The sequence below is a fragment of the Lepisosteus platostomus genome, chromosome 10 (genome assembly GCF_059453375.1).
Source record: "Lepisosteus platostomus isolate fLepPlt1 chromosome 10, fLepPlt1.hap1, whole genome shotgun sequence".
NCBI classification, from domain to species: domain Eukaryota; kingdom Metazoa; phylum Chordata; class Actinopteri; order Semionotiformes; family Lepisosteidae; genus Lepisosteus; species Lepisosteus platostomus.
Window position 1 is genome coordinate 9,969,344 of NC_142620.1, and position 13,404 is coordinate 9,982,747.

Genomic DNA, 13,404 nt, shown 5'->3' on the forward strand with positions numbered 1-13,404 from the left:
TCTCCTGTAATTGTTAGAAGTCGGACTTTCAATTAGCATCCTTGACATTGCCAGTAATCTTCCTTTCACTCGGTCCCTACTAAAGGAAACACACTAATTAAAACACTAGCTTGAAATAATCGAAACATTTAAAGAACTTGGCTAATGAGAATCTTTTTGATTTTTTTTTCCTTGTGGCTGGCGGGGTGTGTAGGGGGGCAAAGCAGCAAAATTTTCCTTCACTGCGATGAGGACAATAGCTGTTAAGATTTCGTCTGACAAATCTTTTATATGTCTGTACGTGAATATCAGCTCACGTCTTTAACCCATTCGCTACTTTTCTGAGGAAAGAATATTCACCATTTATTTTTTCCACTGATACTCACCGAATGGTTTAATTGACCGTTTTCGTCAGCCTCCAAAAAAGTATTTCTACAAACAGAAGGCATGTTGTTACTATTAGCATATCCATGTTGTTTTGGATATATAATATATAATTCTTGTTTGTTGTTCGACGATAAAACAAAGGTGTATTATAATGATGAATTTCTTCCTTACCTGATTGATAATTACAATAAATTAAATAAAACCAATCACAACGACACAATTCAGTTTTATCAATCAAAAGAAAAACAATAATATTTAAATGTTCAAATGACTTTAAGAAGTATACTACACACTACTTTTATCTTCGATTATAAAGCGGCGCTTGTTGTTCCACAACACAAAAATTCGCTGCGGTTGAAGGGCTTCTGGGTGTTACCTGGACGAGACCTCACCTGTCAATGAAGTGTTGACAATTAATTTAATCAGACGGAGACCCTTCCTGTCCGTTGTCTGCGCGCTGCAGGGATTATACACTTGAGGACAAGGTCAGTTAAAACAGAGCAGTGTATCGATCTGCTGCGTGAACACGCACAGAGACTCAAAGAGGGATTCAATTTTTTTTTTAACGGAACTCGTTTAACGAGTTCTGGAGAAGACCAAGCCAACTCGGAACTCTTTTCACTTCCAAAACTTCACTTTATATTATTCGATCTGGAGGGAATAAATACTCTCTCCTCATATGTATGTCTTGGCTTTGGAGAAATATAGCCTTGGCCCATCGGCTTGTGTGATGTGCTCTGTACAGCAATAGTTTTCCTTAAAAAATGACCTCTAATTTACAGAATGGTGTGTTGTTATACGGATGTCTTACATTGCTTAACAACACATTCCAAGCGTTTTAATCCATCCCCTTACTTGATAGTTAATTTAAACTAAGTAGGTTCACGTTCGTAAGAAATAGCAGGTAGCACACTCTTCGAATGTATATCAACAAGAGCCCAAACATGTAGATATATGTAAAAAGTAAAATTATTCTTTGTCAAAAAAGGGGAAAGTTTGAATTGTTCCATAAAGACGCACCCTGAAGACAAATTAAAATATTTTAATTATTGTCAGCATCTTGAGTACAGAGTACAAAAACTAACGGTTTTATTTAATCTCTCACAGACGTTTTCCGCAAGCCTGCACTGTATGAATTTATCATTTAAGGACGTCGATGTATCACAATTTGCAACAGATTCTTGGGGGAAAATAAATATAAACATAGGATTATCACATGGAAAAAATGAATTATTAATAATATTTTTTAGGACGATAATTATTGCACGCTCGAAAATATTTTTCACTTAATGGGGCGCCTCTTATTTTGGTAAACATGATTTTCCGTCTTCCGATATCTCCCTCACTGTTTGCTTCCAGAAAGAAAATGATCGCTTTGTTTACATTCAGTAAAACTCCACATTAGCCAAATTAAATGGGTTCAAAAATTCCCTGCTGTACGCAATGACGAGCAGATGAATTTCTCCACTGGTTACTCTACAGTTTAAACAGAGATAAGGAAGAGAGCGTCTCATTGGGAAAAAAAAACTGTTAATCCACCGAAATTGAAATGCCTTTTCCCATTCCCTTCAATTTTTTAACAAAAATAGTTTTGCATAACACGTCCACATAGTTACAGAGCGTGCTGGGTGAAAATCTAAGTTTTAATTGCGCATACCTAGGTGAGTGAATATGCCAGAATCGACGAAGCCCCGATAACCCCTTTTTTTCCTGCGCCCCCCAACAAGCCATGATATACTGTAAACTCTAAAATAAAAAAAAAGCTAAGAGGGTCAGAAATATCGCTACAAGCTACAAAAAGAGCTGCGAGCAGGCTACACGAGCGATGCTTGTGGGTAACACATTACAACAACACCTCTTAATTGTTCATCATTGTCGTTTCCGTTTTTCGTTTCCGATTGAAAAGCATTCGGCAGAAACACTTGAACGCCGTTTCAAGTCCTTAAACAGAATGTGTGTTGAACTATTAAAAGTTTAGTTTCACCCCGTAGAAGGAACGAGAAACCACGACTGCCCTGCATATCAGCTTTGCGAAGTTCAATCTGCATTTCTTTGAGAGACCGTTGTTACAAACGCAGCAGGCAGCTTAGTTACTGAAGCGGAATACCCAGCCTTCTGACTTGCTGGTGGATTTTTAAAAACTTTGTGTTTATTGTCAGACGAAACTGGGCTCATTCATTAACTGATGATGCTTTGTTATTTGATAAATACATGACAGATAACTGCTCGATTGGTATTTATACCTGATCGCGGCTAGCAGTGCCAGTTGAAGGTAGTTGAAGGTATTACATTTCCTAAATCGTTTTAAAAATGATTTTAAAAGTGGGGTTATAATAATAATAATCCATTTTATTTGGAAAATATGTTTGAAAACGTAACATGCTGCAGAACTACAAACAGGCAATAGTAACTTGGTGGAGTTATTAACAATAATCATAACAACGCGTTCGGGTTCGTGTCATTTTGTACATGGTCATTTTAACGAGTAAACTGCGAAGAACTATAAGTTATAAAGATAGAATAGCTTTGCATTTTAAAACTGACTTGTTTTTTGTGACTATGTATTTTCGAAGTTCTTTTAATGAAAGGTGAATATCTAACCATTGCCTGCAATCACAGACAATTACAAAAAATACCATAACAATTTGAAATAATTACTCTTTCCCCATTCTTCGCAGATGCTAGAGCAGAGGTGTGCCTCGCTGTCATGAAAGAGTTCATGATAAGGGTGACCATTCTCCTTGGTCAACATCATAACCACCTTTATCGTTGTATTACAGATCACGCCTAAAGAGTCAAATAATAAAGAGGCCCAGGCCGAATCATGTTATAATCCAAACAGAAATGTTGAAGTGTCTTATATTTAATAATTATTCCTACCAACTGTTGGTAGCCAGTGACTGACACATCACACGCATTAAAAGTCGTTTCCTTGCGGAGGCGCCTGTAGTTAAGGTGGAACTCTAAAATCTGAGTTTTGCTTCTGGAGCCTACTGGACGTGTCACCCTGTCCGGTGGAATGCGAGTACAGTGTGTTACCAGTATGTGTGTGTGTGTGTTACCAGTATTATCATTTCATTTCAAATTACTAGGTCCGTTCTCTTCCTTCCACCGAGTCGTCGCCCGTGGGTCTCCTTAAACACTAAAGCATTCGGCATAGTTTAAACGTCTCTCACTCCTTGTTCCTCAGCAAAATACAGATTTCAAAACGTAGAGCAACTCTCTTCCCTCCTCTGCGTACTTTTGGGTGTAAAAATCGTATTCTGTTTTTCGAAAGGCTAACAAGTGGCAAACTTGCCGCTGGAAACAGGAGGGAAACATTCTTCGATTGGTGTTGTTTGTGCTGCTAAACCCCACACGGTACACGCATCTGTTTCTGTTGTTCCGAGACATTAATACCCACAAAGGGCTTAACAAGCTCGCTATTAGTGACACTTGCTAAAAGGAATAAAATACAAATGAAAGTTAAACGCAGCGAGTCGCAGCGCAAAGCGTATGGGAACGTCTTTCTCCAGTAGTTCCGCAGCTTATTCGGGGGTTTCTAAACTTCACGATCAAAACTAACGCTGGTACCGAGTCTGTGGAAAACTCTTTACGTTCCTTGATGTGGGGAAAAGGTAGCGTCAGTCTTTAAATACTTTCGGCAAGTCACCACCTTTAATCGCCGGTGTTCAGATCACAGATTTACTCGACCTCGGTGCTCCGTCCCACCTCTCCCTAAACGCTCGATACGCAAATACAAATCCAGCTTTCAGCCCTTGGGAGTCCGTGAAACGGTATTGGGAAGACAAATACGGTTAATGTATCATCGCTTGGTTAAACATTTAACTTCACATTAAAATAAATATGCACTGACCGACTAATCTACTTGAATCTTCATAAAAGGGCCGAGGTTATCCTCGACACACAACGTCTTAAGGTCTCGCCCACAGGTTACGCCGCTTTTGAATTGGATGTGATGTTTTTAACATACTCTAGTCTGCCTCCGGGTAATTCAAGGAGCTCATGTCCAGACCCAAAGAATCATTTCTACAGTGAGAATCTTTCCGTTTTAATTAAACGCCATGTAGCACCAAGGAACATATGGGAATAGCAGACGCTAAAATTAATCCTCTCTCCGCATTTGTCGATGTCAAACAATGGGCCCTGGAGTTAAAGTACTCCACGGTCCATCTCATGCTCTGAACTCGAGCCTGCCCGCGATTACACAAACCAGTCTGCCCCCAGCGCGCAAAAGGCCACGCACAACCAAAGCGCAGAACACAACACCAAAAGCAGCACAGTTGCGCGACGTTACAACCGCAGGACATGACGACCGTAACACAATGCACACTTGTGTTAAAACAAGCCATCCTGCGAAGAGTTTCACCGTGCCTCGTACCAACGATAAGTTCAGGCTATGGCGGGCGAATGGAATCAAGTTCCCGACACACAAACATTCTAGTTTTTCGTTATCGTTGACAACAATTCTGTTTGATTTAAAAGGAAGTTTTCAGAATTTCTCTTGGGAAAGTGGCAGTTTCACCTGCCTGTGCGCTTTCTAAACTGTCAAGTGTAAAAAATGCTGGATGAGACAGACAATACTGATGCCCACCTGCCACTGTGCCAGTAGTGACCTATTTATACCCACAATGATTACAATCATTGATTACGATCTGCAAAGTTCCAAAGCGATTAGCCTCGGAGGTTTCCTACAGCTACCTTTATCAGACGACTATTAAATCGATCTTTTAGTCGAGCGTTCAGATGGGCTTTGCCCATTGTTGAAAAATACATTTCAAAGCTTCTTGCTTCAGAAAATGGTTAGCAATCGAGCTGGAGACGAGCAGCTGTGGAAAATAAAACGATTGACATGATTTTCACTCGGACGGTTTTTGGGAATCAAAGTTTCGCAGAAGCGAAGTCCGGTGAGCCAGCACGATTTGGTGAAGAAATGGAAACTCTTCAAAAAAAACGGCACTTAATTGGGAAAAGCAACATCTTACAGTTTGTAAGACCGTATTCCTATCACTAATCCTTTTAATTGAACTCACAGCAAATCTCCAGGATGTACCATTTTAAAATTATTTGTATCTATTTATTCATAATAGGTGTGAACGAATAATTATAATAATAATAATAATAATAATAATTATTATTATTATTATTATTATTATTATTATTATTATTATTATTATTATTATTATTATTATTATTATTATTATTATTATTGCTACTGTAGTTGTAGCATGACTATCGCCTTAGCTGAACCGTATTCACCACGGCAGATTTGAGATGCTCGGCTAATAATGGGGAGAAATTGCCTGAAAATATGCTTTACAAAACAGGAGGAAGAGCAGGCTTGGGCGATGAAAGTGGATCCTAGGTAGCATTCGTCTGCCCCAGTTTTCTGAAAGGTTGGCGGGTGCCAGCTTAAAATAACAATACAACACAAATTGCGCAAAAAGCAACTTAAAGAATAAATAAAGCTGCCTGCTTTATCTGTCTCGTAAGCCGCAATCTCTTCTTCGCTTTTTTTTTTGTCCGTTTGTGCAGTTTTAGGCCACGGGGACAAATCCTTTAAGACGCTAAAATGTATATATACATATATGTAAATAAATACGGCTCTGGCTATTAACACCTACAGTGTCTCGTACTCTATCTCAAGACTTCTGAACTCCTACTTTCCCAAACGCGACGACAGCCTATGAATCCGCGGACCTTCTTTACGCTGTGTCACGTTTTTTTTCTTCCCCCAAGGCTTGGTAACTGTGTAGGCCGCTCGCGTTTTCTCATTAAAGCCCATTTACTCCAGTGCCGAGGGCTGAAGAGACTTTAAAGAATAATAAAGTATTCTCGCCATTTAGGGCAACTTTTCCCGGGATTTCCGCTCACGTGATTTCACACCACAGCCCAGGGTTTATTTTCTCAAACTCCAGGGACTAAGTCCCTTGAACGTGCCGGGGAGGCGTTCATCAATGCTTCTAGGGCCCAGAAGACATGGGCCTGAAATGTGAAAGTGCCTACGAATGAGCTGAAAACGATTGATGAAAACACTGAGGTTTTTCGGTACCTTTTGTGTAACATTGTAACAATTGTGAGACACCTGGTTCCGTACTCAGTCCCTTTTCCGCAAATCCGGTGTTCGCGGGATTTTATGAAGGCTATAAACCTCCACATAAGCCTAGATAAAATTATTGTATCAACGATTTAGTAATAAATAGCACTGAAACAATAAACAAAATATAGGTAACGTATTACTCTCTTGCTTTACTTTATGTCGTTGTAAGTATCGATAATATAATGTGTTATGCGCTTTAAGTATAGTACCCTCCACCTCTTCGACAAACACCCCACCCCATTTCTCAAAGACTGAGCTCAGCCACTGTTATGTGATATTGTAACCCAGCCCTGCAGACAGTAGTTATCCAGACGGCTCTAACACAGACGCAGGTGCGATTTTCGCAATCTGCGACACCTGTTCGGTGTTGGGTGAGCAGTGACACCCGGGAATATCGTTTAAAAAGCTCGACACACTGAACCCACATTAGGAATGAGGAAGCACGATGCCACTATAGGTGGAACAAATGGTAATTAAAACAAATCCCTAAGAATATAACAAGCATTTGTAGGATTCCCTTATTTGTATTTCGATGTCCTCCTGAAACGCACGATAAACGTTTAAGTGATGAATAAACCCTGTTTCACAAGATGGTTGCAGAATAGAGTGAGGTTTCAAATGCACTTCAACTATTTAGATGCTGATAAGGACGTTGAATGCGATTACAACCGAGAATAGTTGTTGGAGAGACTTGACTCGCGAAAAATGAATCAAAAGCGCTCCGACATATTAAGTGTTCCCCTCGTTCAATGATTAACACTTAACTGAGGTAGATATTTGACATCTGTGTGTGAAACGGAGCCATCACAATAGAAATGTGAAATATAATCGAACACATTAAATGCTCCTTGACCATTTACGGCCAAATAAATAAACACCAGGACTACTACTACTACTACTACTACTACTACTACAATAATAATAATAATAATAATAATAATAATAATAATAATAATAATAATAATAATAATATCTAGCCATACTCCACTCACTATACATCCAGCAATATCACTTAGGCTCTGCTTATCGTGGCTTAGCCAACTCTATATTTTCTGCACTAGTTATTTAAGTTTGTGGCATCATCAATAGGAATGAATTTGATAATCTTGTCATAGATTAAATTAAAAGGGTTTTGTACCCATAATAACAGATTTAAATGTTTTAAAGACGAAGCCTAAAGGGATTGGGGTAAGCCCACTAAAAACATGTGATTTTCATTTCTCCGACTGCTCACACAAATCCTCGGATTTAGTGAGATTCGAAATTGATAATAACGCCAACAGCTTTACAACTTCGAGGTCTGATGAAATAAAGGATAAATGAACATGCATATCGCGAAATGTGATTTTCTGCTTTGCTCGTTATTGTTATATACCCGTCAAACTATGACCGGAAACCGGAAACCAAACGGGGTTACCGTTCAACCTGTTTTGTGTTGAATTCAAAGAAACTCGCGGGAGGATTCATTTTCTTTGAATTGATTTCTCTGGACCCTACTGTTTTTTTTTATATCTCCGCTTGCTTCTGTAGCCTATCACCAAAGCACATCATTATTATAATTCATAAAATGGTAGACTTTCTACTTGTACGACACAAAAGCAGGGTAAGAACCCGATATCGACCACTTAGTATTTAGCGCTGATTAAGAGAAATGTAAACACGGGGTCTTATTAAGGTGTTCTTTGTTTCAAACTGCCCGGGGCAGTCCTATCTACTCACAAATCGGGTGTCTGGTAAATAAACTGAGCTCGGGGGGTAATTTACTTTGATTGACAAACGGCGGCCCTGCGCAGAATCTTTAAGTGGTGGAGAGGGATTGTCTTGCTTGATACCCGGCTTCCGGGAGAGCTCTGCCTCTGAAGGAAGTTTCTAGACCAATGGGGAATGAAAGCGCGCGCGTCGAAGAAACACCCGAGAGAAAGGTGGTAATATCGTGTAGGCAACTCTGAAATCTGTCTTATTCTATGTAAAAATACTTCCAGGTTTCATCAAAGCTTTTCTGTACATCTGTTTTTTTTATGCGTTAAGTTGAGGTCTTTAGGTACCGTCGGCGGATTTATTTTAATTCAGTATAGAAAGGCAAAACCTCTCGGAATTGGTTTATTTGAGTCCAAATCGACTTTAAATCCCCGAATTGTGGCTTGCAGTACTTTGATCCTAACTTAAATGTTTCGTGGCATGATGATTGGATAAATTGCTAAGAGTTTAACTGTGTTTATCTAAACAAATGATTTGCTGGCGTTTTCCTTATCCGATGGTTTATAAACGATTTATGATATTATTACCTAAGGGATTTATCCAACAGCGCTAACACAACATCAATTAATGGTTTGCCTGTTTTCCTAAGTAAGATACTTCATGGGTTGCAAGCACACCGCATGTAAGGCGGCCTTCGTATAATCTTAAATCAAGTGTACAGCGGTGTAAAATCACTCTAAAAAGATACTTTGTGCACAGATGTGCTTTTGCCTCTCTGTCTCTGTTGTATGTTCTTGCCTTCGCTGAGCAGGATATTTGGGGTCGCCTCTACAGACCGCTGTCCATGTGCTGTGAGCAGGCGTGCTCGGAATGTTATCTCAAGTTACAAAAGACGGATGGAAAAAAAAGCCTTCCCATTTAGCTGAAAAATACTGATATTGTGTTATTCAGAAAGGAAGAACACAAAACTCTAAGCTGATTATCATTTTTTAACATATGTTAAAACAAAATGACATTTTAACGTTGCGTCTCTTCGGCAAGTTAATACCTAGTTAGTTTAGCGGAGAGAGTCCATTTGCTCCCGGGACTGTTGAACTCCGGGATTATAGGGGCATCTCGCATGCGGACGAGCCGATATTTGAACCATCCTCGCCTTTAGGCTCATGGCCCATTAATAAAAAATCTCCTTAGAGTCACATTGAAATACTTTGATAGCGGATTACAAGGCCCTAATGGCGATGCGATAAAATGTTCACAAGCAAGCACACTGCAGACTAAAATGTCAGAAAATGGGCACAGGCGAGTGATTATCGTCTGATCAAACGATGCTAAGAGCCGGATGCCCCTGATGATCTCCGCGGTGCCCTCGAGCCTGGGCCTTCCCGCAGAAATAAACACACGGGCACAGCCTGTCCCCTTCCCCCAGGTTACACAGGAAAAAAAAAATAACAGAGGAGACGTCGGGTGACAGGAAGACTCTAAACCAGTCACCGGAAAGCCCACGTGCTTCGGCATAGGCACGACACAACAGACAACCTGTTCGAGTAACGCGTTTGGTAACATGCGCGTACATCCTCGGTTTCGATTCAAATTGTTTTTCATTTTTTAAATGAGATTTATTGGAACAGTAAGGGACTATCAGATCCGTGCATCTCAAGTGGAACAGACAGTAGCAATGATGACGGCTTTGCCGTACATTCAGCAGATGGTAGAGAAAACAACTTTCAATGGATGAGCTTGTATTACTTGTGCCGAATGGCGTTATTAAAGATATCTAATGTCCAGGTGCATCAGCACAAGATACAGAACCCTGTGTCGACATGCGAGTTAACACAACGTTTCGGCTGTGGGGCCTTCTTCTTCCTCTGACACCCGAAGAAGGCTCCACAGCCGAAACGTTGTGTTTTTCCATCTCTTTCCAGCAGGGAATAAACCCGTTACCTGTTCCTTGGCAGCCTACGCATGCTGACGCAGCCCCCTACTTGAACGTCTCTTGTCATCTACCTCTCCAGTGCAATAGGGCCAATACGAGTAGATATCAATTCAATTACACACGTGCTACACTCATACAGCCGACATTCAGAGTGTGGATTACCTATGACGGACGCAACACAGGTGTTGTAGATTTTCGCGTGCAAATCACGCACTCAGTCTCAGGTCCACCCACCCCTCTTCCCCCGCTGTAAATGAAGCGTCAGTTTACAGGTATTTCTCTTCTTGAATGAGAATCGCTCTTAATGGTCTGTTATATCTTATCTTCGATCCTCCTGTGTTGGCTCAACGATTTAGCTTGTTTGTACACTAATTGCGGTTTTATTTTACTTAACTGGTTTATCAGCACTGAAATGGCTTCGGACTAGTTGACCATTCACCTTTTTCCAGGACCCACTCAATTAGAGGTGTGAACTCGTGTCAAATATCGACAGGTCTTAAGAACAATTAATAAACAGTGATCAAATATTTAGGGAAATATTGGTAATGATTGGTTGTTTTTGTTCCAGTTACAGTATTTATAATACAGTGATGTAAAAAACAAAAACAAAAAGGACTGTTGTTCAGGAAAACACAGAGTATTGACGTTCATCATCTGCTGCATAAAAATATCTTCAGATTCATTAAACATGCATTTGCTTTCAGTTGGCAAGATAAAATAAGATAAAGCTTTTTAACCTCAATGGAAAAGCGAAAGCGCGATTAACGGACAACAAACGCTTATCACACACACAATGGATTATTGCTTAATGGTACCGGTATGTTAAAAAGCCGTGACATACACATACACAGACGGCAGAAAACTCCACCATAATAACCCGGAGAGACTATGTGAAGGGTCTACAATTCGACCACAAGTACCATGGATCAACACTAAACTTCATTTTGCCCGGTGCTCTACACCGGCGCGCAAGAAAATACAATACTCCGTAGGCGTTTGTGTTGTTGCGTATTAAAATGAATACGCGGTAGACCTCGTAATTTATGTCTTCAAAAAACAGCTAAAGATGCACCTCAATACCAATAATCTCTAAATCGCTTAATTTATCACATCACCTCGTAACTAGCAGCAACTACATTTACAACAGTTTAGAAATTCATATTTAATCAGCTTATCTACTACATCTGCTGAAACGGGGCTCTACACAAACCGGTCTGGAGACTCCCCGTTTCAGACATGTCTTCTTTACCTTTTTTTAAAAAAATCCCATGAAAGACCAGAAAATTCGCGTACATTTTGATTTTATTTTAATTTTTGCTTGGACGGGTGGTTTGGGGAGGGAGAAAGAAAGATTGTGCAACGACCCCCGAGACCTTTCCAGGCCGCGCTCCCCGCATCGCGTACCGAACCTGCGTGACTGGACCAACGGACGAGGCGGGGAGCGGGTCGGCGGAACCCGGCTGGGTTTGTGTACTCTTCCCTCCCCCCGCTGAAACACGTAGACAAACAGCTATCCTTTGTGCAAACAGGAAAATAAGCACTCCTTTAATCCCGGCTGTGTAAACAATAGGGGGTAGAGAGGAGAATGCGGGTAACCTATATTTCATTTCTCCCAGTATCGCAAGCGAGCTGCCTTCAGCCATCGCAGCGAAGAATGCAAAGGTTCTTCAGTTGTGCGCCGCGTATAGGAGCCAGATTGTTGAGCGTAATGAAGAGAGGGGGGAAAAAAAAACATTTCAAGAGGCTGTGAGCATTTGGATTTAATTACAGCTTCTACTCTTTTGCAGCCCAGCCTAAGTGGAGCGTTCGAATAGCCTGGAGGGAGCTACGAGAATTGTCTCTCCAGCTTGAGCCCGTAGAGGCACTTCATTAGTCCAATTAAGCAGGTGCATGAAGAGGTCTCTCCGATAATTTACACCTTTCTAATGAAGTGTGTGTGTCTCTTAATCTCCTGCAAACAAGATACACTCGTGAGAAAGTGGACCGGGAAACAGAAATTAATTAGGTGAGACCGACAGATTATAGCCGAGAGACCCCCTAGATGGACAACAGTAACTCCCTCAGTTATTCTGGGAGAGTCAGACGTGCTCAACAACTCAAAGACCCTGATGAGTCAGCATTCTTCTGCTGTTACTGCTGCCAGACCTGCTTCTCTGCTGTTTTTTACCAAAAAGGCACTGAAGAAATAATGTATATGACATTATAGCTGCATACAGTATCCATCAAAATAAATTAACCTGCAAAACCTTTTAATTGGTTGACCGAAATGTTCTTTAATCTCCAAATAAAATATTTCCGCTGTAATATAAAATCTTTTATTTCCGAATAGATCGTTGGGACTGTGTATTTCAAGCTGGGAAAGGCTTGTTGAGATGATCTGCTACTATCTGATGCTCTGCTACTGAACTTTTACTCAAAGGGCTTTAACTCAATACTTTGTACAGAACGCTTTGCCTTTTTTTATTCTGATACAAGACAAAAAAAAAACAGCAGCCGGGTAGTCCTGAATACATTGACAATTGCTTAATCTAAGCCTCCTGCAAAATCTCCAGAAGACAAGCCAGTTGTGAACGCACAGGGCAGAATTCAAGGAGCGCTCTTTGTAGAAATGGAAAGGGTAGAGGGAATTTGAAGAGGATACAGGTTGAGTGCTCTTCAGGGGAGCTGCATTGTGAGTGTTGTGGGGGGTGACTGTATGAGCGCGTTCTGAGGGTGGGGGGGGCTGTCGATTACTGACCCACCCCAGCCTTCTCCCTTTTTATCTCATCCCCTGACTCTGACACTACACTGGAGCTCATAATTGGTGCTCAAAGACTGCTAATTGTTTGTAAATTATGGCAAGAGCGCACCCTGAGGAATACTTCATTATCTTGATCAAAGGCTTTAGAAATTAGATCCTTTATCAGAGTCTGCTGTCAGCAGCTAGCTGGCTCCCAGCATTCACCAGGTCAATACAGGCACTACTGTGCAGTGCTTTGTCCCAGATCTCCCTTCACCTTACAAACTAGCTGGTTTCATGGGCACAGGGCAGATCCAGGATCCTGTCAGGATTCCACACATTTTCTGGCCAGCAGTGCCTTCAGAGCTCGAGAGATTTGTTTGTAACATTTAAGCCTGCACGTATCCAAATACCAGTGCAAAACTACCTTCTGAATGTCAAGAAACAAGTGAATCAGTTTTAAATGAACGTAAAACACACTTAGCAATACACACTCCAGCCCTCTGTCTCCCATCGCTGCCTCTCATTCTACAGGCTGACAAACAGTGATGGGAACCAAGTTCTTCAGCTGGGATTGGGGCCTTGCAT